We start from the raw sequence: 16807 nt of genomic DNA, 5'->3' as shown, positions 1-16807 counted from the left end.
ACAGCAACAGGTATGATGACGTGAGCTAAAAATGTTCACCAAGTGTTTTCCTCTTTGCCCAACATTTTTCAAAAACTGTTTATATTGAACTCATTTAATTATCAGAAAACACAATGACATAGGCATGATCACATTTCTTGAAAGAAGAAAGAATAGGCCGTGCGCAGTGGCTCACGCCTATAATCCCAGCACTTTGGGAGGCCGAGGCGGGTGGATCACGGGGTCAAGGATCGAGACCATCCTGGTCAACATGATAAAACCTCGTCTCTAGTAAAAATACAAAAAAAATTGGCTGGGCATGGTGGCACATGCCTTTGGTCCCAGCTACTCGGAAGGCTGAGGCAGGAGAATTGCTTGAGCCTGGGAGGCGGAGGTTGTGGTGAGCCGAGATCGTGCCATTGAGCTCCAGCCTGGGTAATAAGAGTGAAACTCTGTCTCAAAAAAAAAAAAAAAAAAAAGAAGATGAAGAAAGAATAGAGGAACAGAGAGATTAAGGAATATGCCCAAGACCGTGCAGCTTGTAGAGCAGAGGAACTGAGCTCCAACGCTTGGCTGTCTTGCACCAGAGTGCTGACTCTTAGCTATGGTACTGCGTCACCTGTGCATTAGATGGAACTGTTTGTTACCCTTGAAGAAGCCATGTTTTAGCAGGAGAGGCAGAGAGAGGAGATAATAATAAAACAATGTGAGGCATGTGAAGCCATGTGAAGTAATACTGGGATGCACACAGCCCTGCAAATCTATCTGACAGCTCCATGCACACAGCAAACCGAATCCAAATTGCCTAAGACAAGCAGCCTTTCAACCCGTCTGGAGAAACGCTGGTGGTAAGAGCTTCAGAAGTGCCCTCCCCAGCTTTCTAGTTAGGCTGTTTTTTAACAGGCTACATTGCTCATAATTACTTGTGTCTCCTTCAAGAGAGCAAAAGTCCCTTGCCACGGGGAGTTTTTGCATTAACCCTCAGACTGATCTCAGCAGCCTCCTCTTGACATGTTAGGAAACTGGGGCGTTACGCAAGGCCCTGAGATGCCAAAGGCAGCAGGGCAAATGCAAGAGGAATATCCCATGATGTGCAAATGATAGCAGCAACGGCAGAGCCCTGAGTCAGCCCAACATGGGGTGGAATCCCAGCTGGCCACTCACAAGCTTGGTGACCTTGAGCAAGTCATGCCTTCTCTCTAAGCCTCCACTCTCACCTGTAAAATGGAGACAGTAATACCTACCTTTAACACCTCAGGATTAAATGTGGTAATATAATGTATTCAGACTCATTTAGTACACTATGGGGTACATGTTAAAAATTCAATAAATGCTTGTTATTACTGAAGTTTTCTTTCTTTCCTTCCCTCCCTCCCTCCCTCCTTCCCTCTCTCCCTCTCTCTTTCTTTCTTTCTTTCTCTTTAATTTCCAAGATACATGTACATAATGTGAAGGTTTGTTACAGAGGTATATGTGTGCCATGTGGTTTGCTGCACCTATTTCCCTCCCTTCTCATGCCACCCCCACAACAGACCCTGGTGTGTGTGTTTCTCCCCTCCCTGTGTCCATGTGTTCTCAATGTTCAACTCCCACTTATGAGTGAGAACATGCAGTGTTTGTTTTTTTTTTTTCCTGTGATAGTTTGCTGAGGATGAAGGCTTCCGGCTTCATCCACGTCCCTAAGCATTCCTTTACACCAACAATAGACAAGCAGAAGATCAAATCATGAATGAACTCCCATTCACAATAGCTACAAAGAGAAGAAAATACCTAGGAATACAGCTAACAAGGGATGTGAAGGATTTCTTCAAGGAAAACTACACACCACTGCTCAAGAAAATAAGAGAGGACACAAACAAATGGAAAAACATTCCATCCTCGTGGATAGGAAAAATCGATGTTGTGAAAATGGCCATAACGCCCAAAGTAATTTATAGATTCAATGCTATTCCCATCAAACTACCACTGAAATTATTCACAGAATTAGAAAAAACTACTTTAAATTTCATAAGAAATCAAAGAAGACCCATTCAGCCAAGACAATCCTAAGCAACAAGAACAAAGCTGGAGGCATCATGCTGCCTGACTTCAGACTATACTGCAAGTCTACAGTAATCAAAACAGCATGGTACTAGTACCAAAACAGAATTATAGACCAATGGAACAAAACAGAGGCCTCAGAAATAATACCACACACCTACAACCATCTGATCTTCAACAAATCTAACAAAAACAAGCAATGAGGAAAGGATATCCTATTTAATAAATGGTGCTGATAAAACTGGCTAGCCATATACAGAAAACTGAAACTGGACCACTTCCTTACACCTTCTACAAAAATTAACTCAAGATTCACTAAAGACATTAAACGTTTTACATTTAAATGTAAAACCAAAAACCGTAAAGACCCTAGAAGAAAACCTAGGCAATACCATTCAGGACATAGGCATGGACAAAGACTTCATGACGAAAATACCAAAAGCAATTGCAACAAAGGCCAAAGTTCACAAACGGGATCTAATTAAACTAAAGAGCTTCTGCACAGCAAAAGAAACTATCATCAGAGTGAACAGAATGGGAGAAAATCTTTGCCATCTACCCATCTGACAAGGGTCTAATATCCAGAATCTACAAGGAATTTAAACACATTTATAAGAAAAAACGAACAACCCCATCAAAAAGTAGGCAAAGGATATGAACAGACACTTCTCAAAAGAAGACATTTACGTGGCCAGCAAACATATGAAATTTCCATTTGTCAGCTGAAGCATTTAGTGACTTAGAAACACGGAAGATCCTTATCTTTCTTGCATATAACATTTGGGGTCACTGAGCGTGGAAGCTCAGTCCATTGCCCAGCAGTTGGAATCTTCTTCTATTTTTATTTTTTTAAATCATAGAATTAGGGGCACAAGTGCAGCTTTGTTACATGGATATGTTGTATAGTGGTGAAGTCCGGGCTTTGACATTTTTACATGGTTTTATTATTTGCCACGTACTATTGCAAATTTGCATCTCCTTCAAGAGAAGAGAAATATCTTCCCAGTGGGAGCTTTTTTCATTTACCCTGAGAGTGATACAATAAATTACAATACAGTAATTCCAATTTAGGGACTGGAAGGTCAGTTAAAATTACTCATTTTATTGGGAAGATTGTATGTTTCAGTTACATTCAAAAGTCTATAATTGTCTCATGATTCACCCTGCATGGATGTCAGCAGCCTAAATAACCAACTAATTAAGCATGATATAGAAAGAGGCTTAGTTTGCTGCTCTCTGCCCCTTCCTGTCTGTAGCTCTGTCATCCCACCTGGTCTGTACCCAGCCACCCCAGGTCGCTCATCACATCCTCACCTGGCAAAACCCTTCTCCACCATGACCCCTGACAAACTCCTACTTACCCCTCAAGACCCAGTTCAAAGTGCTCCCCCGTGCAAAACATTTGCAGATTCTTGAAGGTAGAGTAAAACCACTCCTCACTTTGCATTACCCTGGGAGTGTGTGCCTTCCTCAGCAGATGGCTTCTGTACTGTTCCATTGCCCTTGCTGCAGGGACTGCAAATGGGTTATAGGAAACCTCAGCCCTGATGTATGTATGTGTTTGTGGTGGTACGTGCTATCAGAACCAGGTAGCCTCTGGCAGTGAGCAAATAAATAGCAGGGGCAAGGTGGGGCAAGGTGGGAAGAATGAGGGAGCACTATCAGTCGGCCTGAGCAGTGTGTGTGTGTGTGTGTGTGTGTGTGTGTGTTCGTGAGCAGCAGAGTTAGGTCATGAGTTTGTCTTTCTCTAGCAGGCCTGTCCCCCTGCAGGGCTGGGGCATATCTCCCTCACCTCCGGTCTACAGAACTTGTGTAACAGTTTTATGTGTCAATTTGACTGAGCCAAGGGATGCTCAAATAACTGGTGAAACACGATTTCCGGGTGTATCTGTGACAACGTTGCTGAAAGAGACTAGCATTTGAATTGGTGAACTGAGTCAAGCTGATGGCCTTCCCAGTGTGCGTGGGCATCACGCCATCTGTTGAGGGCCTGGATAGAACAAAACGGTGAAGAAAGACTGAATCCTCCCTCTTTCTGACTGAGCTGGAACATTGATCTTCTGCCCTCAGTGCTTCTGTCTCAGGTCCGCAGATCTGGATTGGCTCTCGGGTCTTGGAATTATATCACTGGCTTTCCTGGGTCTCCAGCTTACAGACAGCAAGCCATGGGACCACATTGCTTCTACAATCAGGTGAGTCAATTCCTTATGTGTGTGTGTGTGTGTGTGTGTGTGTGTGTGTGTGTGTGTGTGTGTGTTTGTGCTTCTTGGGAGAACCCTGGAGACTAGCACATGTTTGCTGAGCAATGAATGCCTCCACCACCTTCAAATGCTATCTTCCACAAACAGCTTCTTGATTAACATCTTTTTATGTTACCACCATCTCTCATCCACAGGAATGAATGGGAAGATACACTGAAACTTCAGATAGATCACTTGCCCAGTGTTAGATGTTGTGGGACTGAGGTAGGAGGCCCACAGTCCTCTCCCTCAACGATGTTCCCATCTCCCTGAAGAAAGTGGAATGAACAGAAAGACATTAAGCCTATGGCCAGGCGCAGTGGCTCACACCTGTAATCCCAGCACTTTGGGAGACAGAGACAGGTGGATCACCTAAGGTTAGGAGTTCAAGACCAGTCTGGCCAACATGGTGAAACCCTATGTCTACTGAAAATTGTTCAACTCCCTTTGAGATAAGTGGAGTTGCTCCAGAGGGCCACAGATGAAGCCTGCTGGTGGAATTGGAGCAGGAGATCACCAGCCAACTTCCTTTTCTCTCCCTACAGTATCAGCAAGTATGAACTGGGAGCGAGGAAGCCCTCTATTCAAAACCTAGAGGTGCTGTTTTCTTTGTTGAGACTGTGGATAAGCCCAGTTTTCTCTCTGAGTCTCAGTCTCCTCATCAGTGCAAGGGGAATGGTCTGTGATAAACCCCCTCTTGAGGTGTGCAGTGGGTACGATACAGTAAGAGCTGTAGGAAATGGTAGGTATTATAAAACAAGCCCAGTTCTTGCAAGACACAGTTTTCAGACCTGGCCTTTTTTTTTTTTTTTTTTTTTTTTTTGAGACGGAGCCTTGCTCTGTCGCCAGGCTGGAGTGCAGTGGCACAATCTCAGCTCACTGCAACCTCCACCTCCTGGGTTCAAGTGATTCTTCCGCCTCAGCCTCCCGAGTAGCTGGGACTACAGGCGCGTGCCACCACACCCGGCTAATTTTTTTACTTTTAGTAGAGACGGGGTTTCATCATGGCAAGGATGGTCTCGATCTCTTGACCTCGTGATCTGCCTGCCTCGGCCTCCCAAAGTGCTGGGATTACAGGCTTGAGCCACCGCGCCCGGCCCCAGACCTGGCTTCTCTAGCGTCATGGAAAAGGTGAGTGGGAGCTTGATCCACCTCATGTTTGAAATTAGGTAACTACATTAGTTTGCTAGGGCTGCCATAAAAAAGTGATCTTGGCTGGGCACAGTGGCTCACGCCTGTAATCCCAGCATTTTGGGAGGCCGAGACAGGTGATCACTTGAGGTCAGGAGCTTGAGACCAGCCTGACCAACATGGTGAAACCCTGTCTCTACTAAAAATACAAATATTAGCCAGGCATGGTGGTGCACGCATGTAATCCCAGCTGCTCTGGAGGCTGAGGCAGGAGAATCTCTTGAACCTGGGAGGCAGAGGTTGCAGTGAACCGAGATCATGCCACTGCGCTCCAGCCTGGGCAACAGAGTGAGACTGAGGCTCCACCTCAAAAAAAAGAAAAAAAAGTACTACCGAAATTTGTTTTCTCACTGGTCTGGAGTCTGGATGTCTGAGATATGTTGATTTCTCCTGAGGGCTATCTCCTTGTCTTGTAGATGGCTGTTTTCTCTCTGTCTTTACATGGTCTCCTCTACATACCTGTCTGTGTCCTAATCTTTTCATCTTATAAGAATACTAGACGTATTGGATTAGGACCCACCCTAATGACCCCACTATAAGCTAAATTATCTTTTTAAACATTCTGTTTCCAAATGCAGTCACATTCTGAGGCACTGGGGGTTAGGACTCAGCACGTGAACTGGTAGGAAGGCATAATTCAGTGCATAACAATAACTTCCTTAGCAAGGAGCTGTATGGGCTGCTCCAGTCCTCAGAGCAGAAACTGAGTAAGAGAGCTGGGCTGGGAGAAGGTGAGCAAAAGATTCCTGGGCAGCTCCTGGGTCCACCGCCTCTGCTAGTGTCACAGGCCAGCAGTAGACAGACAGCCAACCCTACTGTCACACTCGGCTACCTTGCAATCATTTCCCTTGGTGATCTGAGTGTCTGCAAAATCTGCTGAATTCAAGGAGACGTCTTTCTCTCATGCCCTCAAAGAACTCACCAAGCAGATGTCTCTTGCTGCAATGAATGATGAATCAGAGCCCTTAATGGAAGAGGCTGGCATCCTTGGCTCTGCCTATACTCGAAGGCTTTCAGTCCTCAGAAGGGCTGAAAGAAGCCAAATTACAGAGTTCACTTGGAGGATTCAAAAGCTGGAGATGAAACTGTTTGAGGTTTTTTGTCTTTTGCTTCCTCCTACCACATACTCTATTACCGCTATAGGCAAAACTTACGAAGAGCAATTTTCTTTTCAATAGAATTCCTTTTCTTTTATAATAGAAAATACAAAGTCCAATTTGCATAACATTTTTAGGGAACCTACTGCATGCCAGATACTATGCTCGTGCTTTCGTTCCTGTTATATCAGCTAACCCCCAAAATAGCCTTGAGAGATACATGACATGATTCCAATTTTACAGCTGAAGGGAACTGAGGTTCCATGGGGGGAAGGAAGTTTCGAGATCCTCTTCTATGGGTTGACCGAACCAGGACTTGAGCCCAGGTTTGCAGAGCTCAGAAACCCAAAGCATAAGGCACTTGGCCTTGCTGACTTTCTTAGTACCAGAAGTACCTTCACAAGAACCTGTGACGTGAGGTCAGCACAGCTGGGGCAGAGACCAAGAACAGAGACTTAACCTCACGTGCCAGCCTCCACTCGTGCCCTTTGGTGCCATTCCTATCCATCTGCTCTGAGCACCTTCCCGCATTTTTTTCTTTCTTTCTTTGACCTCCTTATGTTCTCTCTGAACTGCAACAGCTTGACAGTGTGGGCTCAAATGCATCTGCTTCTCAACAGCTCTACTCTAGTAAACAGATTTATACTTCAAAAGTCTCCCACAAATCTGAGTGCTAGAATTTCCAATTCAGGTGTGCCACCAGCCCTCATCATAAAATCAGAGGTGTGTTCTTGGGAAGTGATATGAACAAACCAGAAAATGAGCACCATGTTCCAGGATGCAGAAACCTTTGTGAAATCACCTTGGGTAGGGGATGGAAGGAAGATTTAATAAAGCAAGATTATTACTAGCAAAAATAAATTTGAAAATAGGGTAACAGTGCAACTAGATTTGCTCCATGGAGTCATCATGACAGCCGGTGCCTACTGGTCACTTCCTTTGTGCCAGGCTCTGTTCTAAAACCACCATGTAAATTAACTCATTTACTCTTCACCATTACTCCATAAAGGGGCACTATCACTAACCCCATTTTACAGAGAAAACTGAAACCCATAAAGATGGAATAATTACTCTAGTTTATGCAGCTGTAAAATAGCAGGGGCGGATTTTGAACCCAAGCAATCTGGCATCAGAGCCCAGGCTCCCAAACGTGCTGCCCCAGTGTAAAGCAACGTGATTGCTGCGTTCCCTTAACGAGAGAGCTTTGGCTCTGAAGCTCCTTTGAAAGTGATAATAGGTGGGACCACCACTTCTCCAAGTGTGTTCTTTCTAGAGGGGGTCATGGGAAAAATTCAAGAAATCTAGTAAGGGCCTGGAATAAGGTAAATGAATGTAATTACTCCTTCCCTAAGAGTTTAACCACGTAAATCACATAAACCTCAGGGCTTATAATGGCTTTAAAATAGAGAGTGTTTCAAAGTCCAGGAAAGAGGAATAAAAATATTAACAGACTCAAGGAAGGCTGGTCAGCTTTCAAACCTGGAAAATACAGAGGTCAGGATGCCTTTAACTGTTAGGTGTAGTGACCCCAAAGCAGCTGATCCCTTGTCAGGTTGTTGTGAGGATGAATACACAACTTGAAGCTAAAAACTATTCAATCACCCAGTTAATTCCACTTCTTCTGGTCTAACCTTACCATAAGGGCAGATTCTGCAGATTGCTTCATTCAGCCTCCTCTGACGTGCTTTCCTGTGTTACCAAGGCAGGGAAGGTACAAAGTATGTTTCCCAGACTTCCTTGTAGCTAAAGTTCTGTCTGCAACCTGGGTCCACCAAGAAAACCCACTCATGCAAGAGTTAGCAGGTGGAAGTGAGCATCTGGTGGCAGTCAGGCAGGGTAAATCTTGTGCCAAGCCTGTTGGCGGGGGAGTTTAGAGCTTTTTGGTCATCTCATTGTGCCAGAAGAGCACCAGACAAGGCAATGGGGTTTCCTTTAGAATTGTCCCATGGTATGACTGGGTCTGTCTCTCGGCCGCTGTAACACAAAATCCCAAGTATCTTAAGGGCCTGATGCAAGAGAAGCATATTTTTCTCTTGCATAAAGTTCAAAATGAGGGTTTCTGGTCTGTGGGTAGTTTTCTTTTCAGGTCTTTGTTTAGGAACCCAGGGTTCTTGCATCCTCAACACATGGCTTCCGAGGTTACCACAGCTGTCTACATTGAGTTAATTAAAGTGAAGACCTTGAGGGTCTGCACATGGATGGCTGTTATGGGCCAGGCCTGGGAGTGGAGCACATGGTGACTGTTCATTTCCCATTGGCTAGAATCCAGTCACATGGCCACATGTAACCACATGAGGGTTTTAAAAATGTATCCTAAATATATGTCCCCCACCTAAAAAAAAAAAAAAGACGAAACAGATATGTTGAGTAGCTGACTGAGTTCTATAGTATTCTTTGCAAACCATTACTCTGTTATAAACTCTGCTCTGGTTAAATAGGCTAGAGTAGAGTTTGTGGTCTGCTGTAAGAACCCTAATACATCAGGGCACCTTATATGTTTCACTTGCCTTCTCTTACAACGTGACTTTCAGGGGGGAATAAGGATGCCACTCCTATTGCCCGTGCTGACTCCATTTCTTATTATAAATTAATATCCTGCCATTCCTGTTTATATGTCAGTCTCTTGTGAAATGGAATCACATGTGTACTTGCTCGCACACACTTACACTCATACATACCCCATATGTACCCTAATTAGACATCTTTTCTATAGGCTTATCAGTACTCACAAGCTTAAGAGAGATGACTTTTTCCCTAGTAAAGTAAATTTCTCCATGTGCCCTGGGTGACCAAACAGTGAAAGATGCCGGGCAGGATAACTTTCCAACTATAGCTACTGAACGGACTCCAGTATCCAAAGCCTAAAGAGTCACTTAATGTCTGCCCTTGTTCTCTAGGAGGCCAATGAGTCTGGCAAACCTTCCATGACCAGTAATTAGCAGAGCCCAGTTCAACATGAAAAGGTAGAGCCCTTGTTCAAAAAGCAGGAAAATGCTATTAAAAATACCAAAACCAAAGCTTTTTCCTTCTTCATGGTCTCTTGAGTTGTCATGGTGATTCTTATTTGCTAGTTAATATCTAAATAAATAAATAAAGTTAAAATGATCAATTATTAGCATGTATATGATCATTCATTTTATATTGGGCAATGCCAATTTTAAATTCAAATCTAAGAGCATTTGACTCATATACAGAATTGCCAAAATTATACAATTCATATCTCAAGGCTTGCATGTGCATATGCATTTCATTTTTATGGGAATGGTGGAAAAGCTGCAGAAAACTAACTCAACTGTTTTTATTTTGCTCTTTCAGATGTGTTCTTCCAGCACTCTCTCTTTTGGGTTTAACGGTGAGTAAGGAAGGACCAAAAGGAAAAGAACTATGGGTTGCCCTATCTTTCCCATTTCAGTACAAACAATCGGCTAATTCGGGAGAATAAGACCAGTAAGAAAAGATACACTAAGCTTCCTTGGCCATTCTGATTTCTTAAACCAGCACTGCCTTCTTTTTGCACTCGAGACAAATTCTGGTTTGATAGGAAAGCACAGCCTCTCGGGGCTCTTAGCACCTCGCTTACTCAATCTTAGATGTTGTGGTACCTGGGACAGCAATGCTGAGCATTTAGCAAGACTCAAGGCAAGTGCAAGGTAAGCGTGTAAGGAAAGAGGCGTAGCCAACTTCTCAAAGCTGTATGCAGATGGCCTAGCAGGGCACTGTGGGTGGACATACTGCGTCTCTCTCCGCTCATTGTCCCGTTGGACTTCACTTACAAAACGTAAGTTCAAAGATAAAATTATTACGATAAAATAATTAAGAATGTCAAGAAAGTGACAGCAGAGCATTAAATCAAGCACAAGGTCCTCCTGAGAATGGCTGTACAGGTCACTCAGCCATGAAACTGGCCCAGAAGTTGTGTTCTAGGGAGTTTCAGGCATGGAGCTGAAAGAAGGAGGGGCGAACCTTGGCAGGCATGGCCTCTGCTCCGTTCTGAGTCAAGGACACTTTGTAGGTAACTCTGTCTTCTCAGTTTGCATCCTGAGTTCTCATTCTACTGTGAGAGAGATACTGGATTGGAAAGCTTGCCTTGCTCACCTTTCTTTCACCGGTAGCCCAGGGCACTGGCAGATTCTCTTGAAACAATACGCCTGATATAAAACCCCGTAAAGGGAGACAATTCTTCCCTTCCTCTTTTTGGGAGCCTATTAAAGAAGCCAAATAGCAAAAGGGGAAAAAGCAGAGGTGGAGGGAGGTTGAATCTCCCCTCCCGGGCCCCACTCCGCCCACGGCAATAAAGGGCACAGCAAAGGTACTAAGAATATAGAACAACCTGTCACTGTTCCTGTTGACGGCAATTAACTCCACATGGGCTTCTTTATGCCAGTCTGGTTTAGGCTATGATTTTAAGAAACTGGGCTGCTCTATGGGGGATCAGTCAGAGTGGTGGGAAAACCTATAGGGAAAGGGCAAGCCTTCTGAAAGGTCGGAAGCTTTTGCAGAACCCCAGGGGAAAATAGCTGAAGGCAGCTATTCTATAACCCTGAGGCAGAGGGCAAGGAGTAGGTACAAGTGAGTGTAGAGGAATTTATCTTAATCATTTTATCTTGTTTACTTATATTGACCAGGAACTGATCTCACGCCTGACATTCCCCCTAAAGGGGAACGATAAATGTTAATTACCTACAAGTTGTGTTTGCTCCAGGTTTGCTGCATCGTGCCCGCACTGAGGAAAAGCAAGCAGCTCAAGCTTCTTGGCCTGCTCTCTGGCCACAAGAGCTAGGCAGCCCCTTAGCCGCTCTTACACTGCATACCCCTGTCTGAGTACTCATTTCATCTGCTGGCCAGGGTCTGTGGGACGGACCCAGCACTGTTCAAAGGTATTCATCAAAATTCCTAGGGCCTATGTATGAATTTAAAATACTCGACAGCTTGGAGATAACTAAACATTTATGAAGATTCAGAGCAGAATTGGCATCTTCAATTAACAACAGTAGGCTGTTAGTTAACGACCAGTTCTCTAGGTCATTTCTTTGGGTGGACATATAACTTTATATATATGTGTACATATTTAAAATTAAATAATGCAATGTGTCTCCTTTTCAAGCACTCTACATTTTCTTATAACTAACTTTCTATCTATTTGTCTCCTATTTCAGGCATGATGAGAGCTTTTTTTTTTTTTCATTTCCACTAAGTATTACTTGACGTGGCACTAATCAGAAGTCTCTGTTAAAAAAAAATATATTTGCACTTATTGATGACCTACTGTGTATTATACCCTAAGCCAGAGGCTTCTCTGAACACCATTTCATCTGTAACTTAGCTCTGTGATGTAAGAATTGTTATTCCCATTTTAAAAATAAACTTTTCATTTTGCATTAATTGTAGATTCATGTGCAATTTGTAAGGAATAATACAGAGATCTCATGCACTCCTTTACTCAGCCTTCCCTCATTAATAGCATCTTGCAAAACTATAGTACAATAGCACAATCAGGATATTGGTATTAACACAATCCACCAGTCTTTTACATACTTGTCCAGTTTCACTTGTACTCATTTGTGTGAGTGTGTGATTGTGTATATTTAGTTCTGTGCAATTTTATCTGAAGTCTAGGTTCATATATCCACCTTCACAGTCCAAAATACAGAATAGCTCCATGACTACAAGGAGTCCTTCTATCGCTCTTTCATAATCATACCTACTTCTTTCCTCCCTCTCATCTCCTTAACCCTTGTCAACTGCTAATCTGTCCTCTCTTTCTGTAATTTTGCCATTTCAAGAATGCTATTGTATTAGTCGGGGCTCTCCACAGAAATATAACCCATAGGAGATATGTTTGTATAAAAAGATTTATTGTAAGAAATTAACTCATGCAATTATGGAGGCTAAGTCCCCAGACCTGCAGTTGACGAGCTAGAGAAAAAGGAGGCTTCATGGCAAAGCTTGAGTCCTAAGGCTGGAGAACCAGGAGAGCTGATGATGTCGTTTTAATCTGAATGTCAGCGGACTCAAGACCCAGACAAAGTCAATGTTTTTAGCTCAAGTCTGAAGGCAGGAAAGAACTAGTATCCCAGCTCCAGGCAGTCAGGCAGGAGGAACTCCCTCCCACTAGATGGAGCATCAGCCTTTTTACTCTATTTATGCCCTCAGCTGACTGGATGAGCTCCCCGCCCGCCCCCCGACAGTTGGGAAGGCAATCCGTTTGACTCAGGCTACCAATTCAAATGTTATCCATATCCAGGGGATACCCTCACAGACCTATCCAGGGCAATGCTTGGCCAAATTCCGGGAACCCTATGGTCCAGTCAAGTTGACACACAAATTAACCACTGCAGTTTTATAATCATATGGCAGGTAACCCTAGGGAACTGCTGTTTTTCACTGAGCATAATTTTCTGGTGATTGACCTAAGCTGTTGCTTCAATGAACTATTTACATTAATAGTTCATTCCTTCTCATTGCTAAGCAGTAATCTATGGTATGAATTCAACTTCATTAGCCATGAGGGAAAGGCAAATTAAAACTACAATGTGTGTGCCAGATTCTTATAATAAACCTTTGTACAGACATATATTTTCTATTGGTTCCATTTCTGTGGAGAACCCATACTAATGCTATCATGATGGTTGAAAGGAAGAACAGTGATAACACCAAATGATGGCAAAAAATGTCAAACAACTGAATCACTCATATGTTGCTGACAGGAGTATAACATGATACCACCACTCTGAACAAAATTTTGCAGTTTCTTATAAAATTAAACATGCCATTACCATGCAACCCAGCAACTGCGTACTTGGGCGTTTTCCCCAAAGAAATGGAAATTCATGTTCACACAAAAGCCTGTGCACAAATGTTCACAGCAGCTTTATTCCTAATAGGCAAAACCTGAAAACAACCTATGTGTCTTTCGATGGGTGAAAGACTGTGCCCATTTCCTTGACAAGCAAGGTGAGGGTTAGAGAGGTCACATATAGTATCCAACATCCCACAGCTGGAAGGGAGCAGAACTGAATGAAACCTTGCTCTGTGTGATCCCAAAGGCCTTGCTCTTTCTACAGGGCAAGGCATCTCCAATCATGATATTGGTCTTCATTATTTATAAGAACATGCTGCGTCTTCTGAATCGAAGAAATGGAAATGCTGTTAAGCATATAAGCAAATAGCTGAAGCTATTAAGCAAGATTTTCTTACCCTGAGATCACTGGTAACTATTAACCAGAGTATGAGATTAATTAAAACACATATTCTTAACTGGACAAAGTAAATTTTCTGTGTTTTCCTTTCTCCTGGAGTTATCTCTTTTGTATCACCCTTCTGTATATTTAGAATGTTCCTATCTTCTTATGTCTGTCTTTGCTATTAGTCTGTGAACTACTTGGGGCAGGGGTTATTTCTTCCTCCTCACCATATGGTTTAGGCACAGCATAGCATCTGAAGTCCATAAGTGCGGATTGAAAGGATCAAAAGAAAGCACAATGTTTTGTACCATATATTCTGAAATGATATAGTTACCCACAGGTTACCTGTCACTCATGTATAGACTACACTGCAGTGGGAGGCAATACAGCCTAGTCAAGAAGGCTGGCTCTAGGGCTAGCCTGACTGTGGTTAAATTCTACCAGGTATCTGACCTTTCCTAGCTACTTTGCTGTCTGTGATCAGCTTCCCCACAGCAAAGTGACAAAATGAAAGAAGCTACTTTATAGGGTTACTAAAAAGATGTAAAGCATTTAGGCCAGTGCCTGAAAAAGAGTCATGTCAGCTATTGGTGTTATTATACCAGAGGAGAGAAAGAAAAAATGGCAATGAGGTCAAGGCAGGCACGGAGAAAGATGAGTTGCAGAGAAGTAGCTTAGGGGATGCAATAAAGTGTGTTAATGAGATAAGACTCATGATAGTTTAGAAACTGCAGAGACACACAGGGCTGATCTCAGAATTCCCTTGGGAGAGCATGCTTGTGGCCCCCTCTCCAGTTCACAATGTCTCCAGCAGGCATTCTGGGATATTCACTGGTCTGGGTGCTGAACAGAGAATGGTATGGGCTAGGAGATACCCATTATGATTCCAGTTAGCCAGAACAAACGGGGGAAAGAAGAAGGGAAGGGGCTGTTTGGAAAAGTAATGAAGATTCAGAGCATGAATAATTATTGTAGAAGGCTGGTGAAGTGTCTTCTGCCAGTGTAAGAGCTGCTCTGAAAAGCTCAAATCCAGTGCTGAAATTATGCTATAATAAGAGCAATGGAAATAGCAGTAGTTGTCAGTAATGGAGTGGATTCAAAGCCTGTGCTTTCATCTTCCTCACTATACTGACGTCGTCCTGGAAGGGCAGAGAAGTGGGTGAGGGCTCTGGAGAAGTCACTCCATCTTCCAGCATCTCCAGAAGGATGCTTAACGTTTCATCTCCAAATCTGTTCCTGAAATTGCTTGGCAGAAGGCACCCGGAGCACTGTCGGTGGGGATATGACAGTGGCATGAGGCCTGGGCTGTATAGCTGGGCCTCGGGCTGTCCCCCAAACCTAAAGCTGCTGGAGCTCATGAGAGCTGTAGAAGAGCAAACAGTAGCTGAATACAAGCATCAGGGAAAAGAATTATAAAAGCAGGTGGCCCACTGCTGAAATTATCCAGAGATTTGAAACGCACTTGCTAGAAACATCACTGTCCCAGTTAAGGATGCAGGACAAATGTTTTCAGATATGCTGCATTTGGAAACAGAATGCCATTTTCCATGAATTCACACTGGTCATTTGAGACATTTTTAAAGTACATGAGTTGGCTTGGCAGGTCTTGCCCTGTCTGTTTTCTCTGAATCTCTTCTTTTGGTACCGGGAGGAACACCATGATGCATCCCAGGTTGCTTGGCTCAGTCTGGTTTATGTCTTTTGTCCTGATTCAATTATTGACACACCTCTCTTCATTCCCTAAAGGATCTTAGTTTGGAGGATGACATCTGCTTACCCTAGGTCACAGGGAGAAGGGTAGGCCCATGTCCCAGGCAAGGCCTGAGTCACTTGGACACTAGCATTGGTCCAGGGTTGAGAGTTTATCCCAAGCAGGGACAATCCATATCCTTCCCCAGGATGCACTTGTGGACTTTGGGAAAGAGAAGCGTTTCAGGCTTGCTTTTCTACATTGTAAAACATATTCTTGGAGCCGCTGAGGGCCTACTCCACCTGCCCCATAGAGCAGGCCTGTTCGGAAGGTGGTAGGAGTGGGCTAATACACAGAGGAAAAGAGAGCTGATGGAGAGAGAGACAAAAAGAAAGAGATACAGAGACAGAGAAAGGCAGAGATAGACAGAAAGAATACAGAGACAGAGAGACAGAAAAGAGACAGAGAATGAGTCAGACAGACAGAGACCCACAGAGAGACAGAGACGAAAAGAGACAGGTAGCTATAGAGACAGACATACACATAGAGAGGCAGACAGGGAGAGAAGCAGAGATTCAGAAACAGACAGAGACACACATGGAGACAGAGAGATACTGAGGCAGACAGCAAGACCAAGACAGAGATACACACAGAGAAAGAGAAACAAGGAGATACACACAGAGAGACAAAGAAAGATCCAAAGAGACAGAGACAGAGACAGGTTGTCAATTTAAATGAAAAACAGAGAGGACCTCTCCAAAAGAAAAGACACTTATCTGGGAATAAAACATTGCAATGGGAATGCACATGCCATAGTAACCTTGTGCATTTTCTTTTTTTTTTTTTCCCATTTATTTATTTTATTGCATTTTAGGTTTTGGTACATGTGAAGAACATGCAAAATTGTTGCATAGGAACACACGTGGCAGTGTGATTTGCTGCCTTCCTCCCCATCACCTACATCTGGCATTTCTCCCCTTGCTATCTCTCCCCAGCTTCCCACCCCCCACCATCCCTCCCCTATTTCCCCCCAACAGACCCCAGTGTGTAGTGCTCCCCTCCCTGTGTCCATGTGTTCTCATTGTTCAACACCCGCCTATGAGTGAGAACATGCGGTGTTTGATCTTCTGCTCTTCTGTCAGTTTGCTGAGAATGATGGTTTCCAGGCTCATCCATGTCCCTACAAAGGACCCAAACTCATTGTTTTTGATGGCTGCATAATATTCTATGGTGTATATGTGCCACATTTTCCCTATCCAGTCGATCGTCGATGGGCATTTGGGTTGGTTCCAGGTCTTTGCTACTGTAAATAGTGCTGCAATGAACATTCGTGTGCACATGTCCTTATAGTAGAACAATTTGTAATCCTTTGGATATATACCCAGT

At 43.6% G+C, this 16807-nt stretch overlaps 1 long non-coding RNA gene across 1 annotated transcript in view; it reads left to right on the top strand.

Moving 5' to 3' along the window:
- The window catches only part of LOC116538132, a 30419-nt gene extending 20201 nt beyond the window's left edge, over positions 1-10218 (top strand). Inside the window, exons 5-6 of the long non-coding RNA XR_004263516.1 lie at positions 7954-7958; positions 10203-10218. This is a non-coding gene — a long non-coding RNA (uncharacterized LOC116538132). The remainder of the gene's footprint in view (positions 1-7953; positions 7959-10202) is intronic.
- The last annotated feature ends 6589 nt before the right edge of the window (positions 10219-16807 follow it).

Source organism: Sapajus apella, unplaced genomic scaffold, assembly GCF_009761245.1.
Source record: "Sapajus apella isolate SASKATOON/1434 unplaced genomic scaffold, GSC_monkey_1.0 scaffold117, whole genome shotgun sequence".
NCBI lineage: Eukaryota > Metazoa > Chordata > Mammalia > Primates > Cebidae > Sapajus > Sapajus apella.
This window is presented reverse-complemented; position numbering and strand designations above follow the sequence as displayed.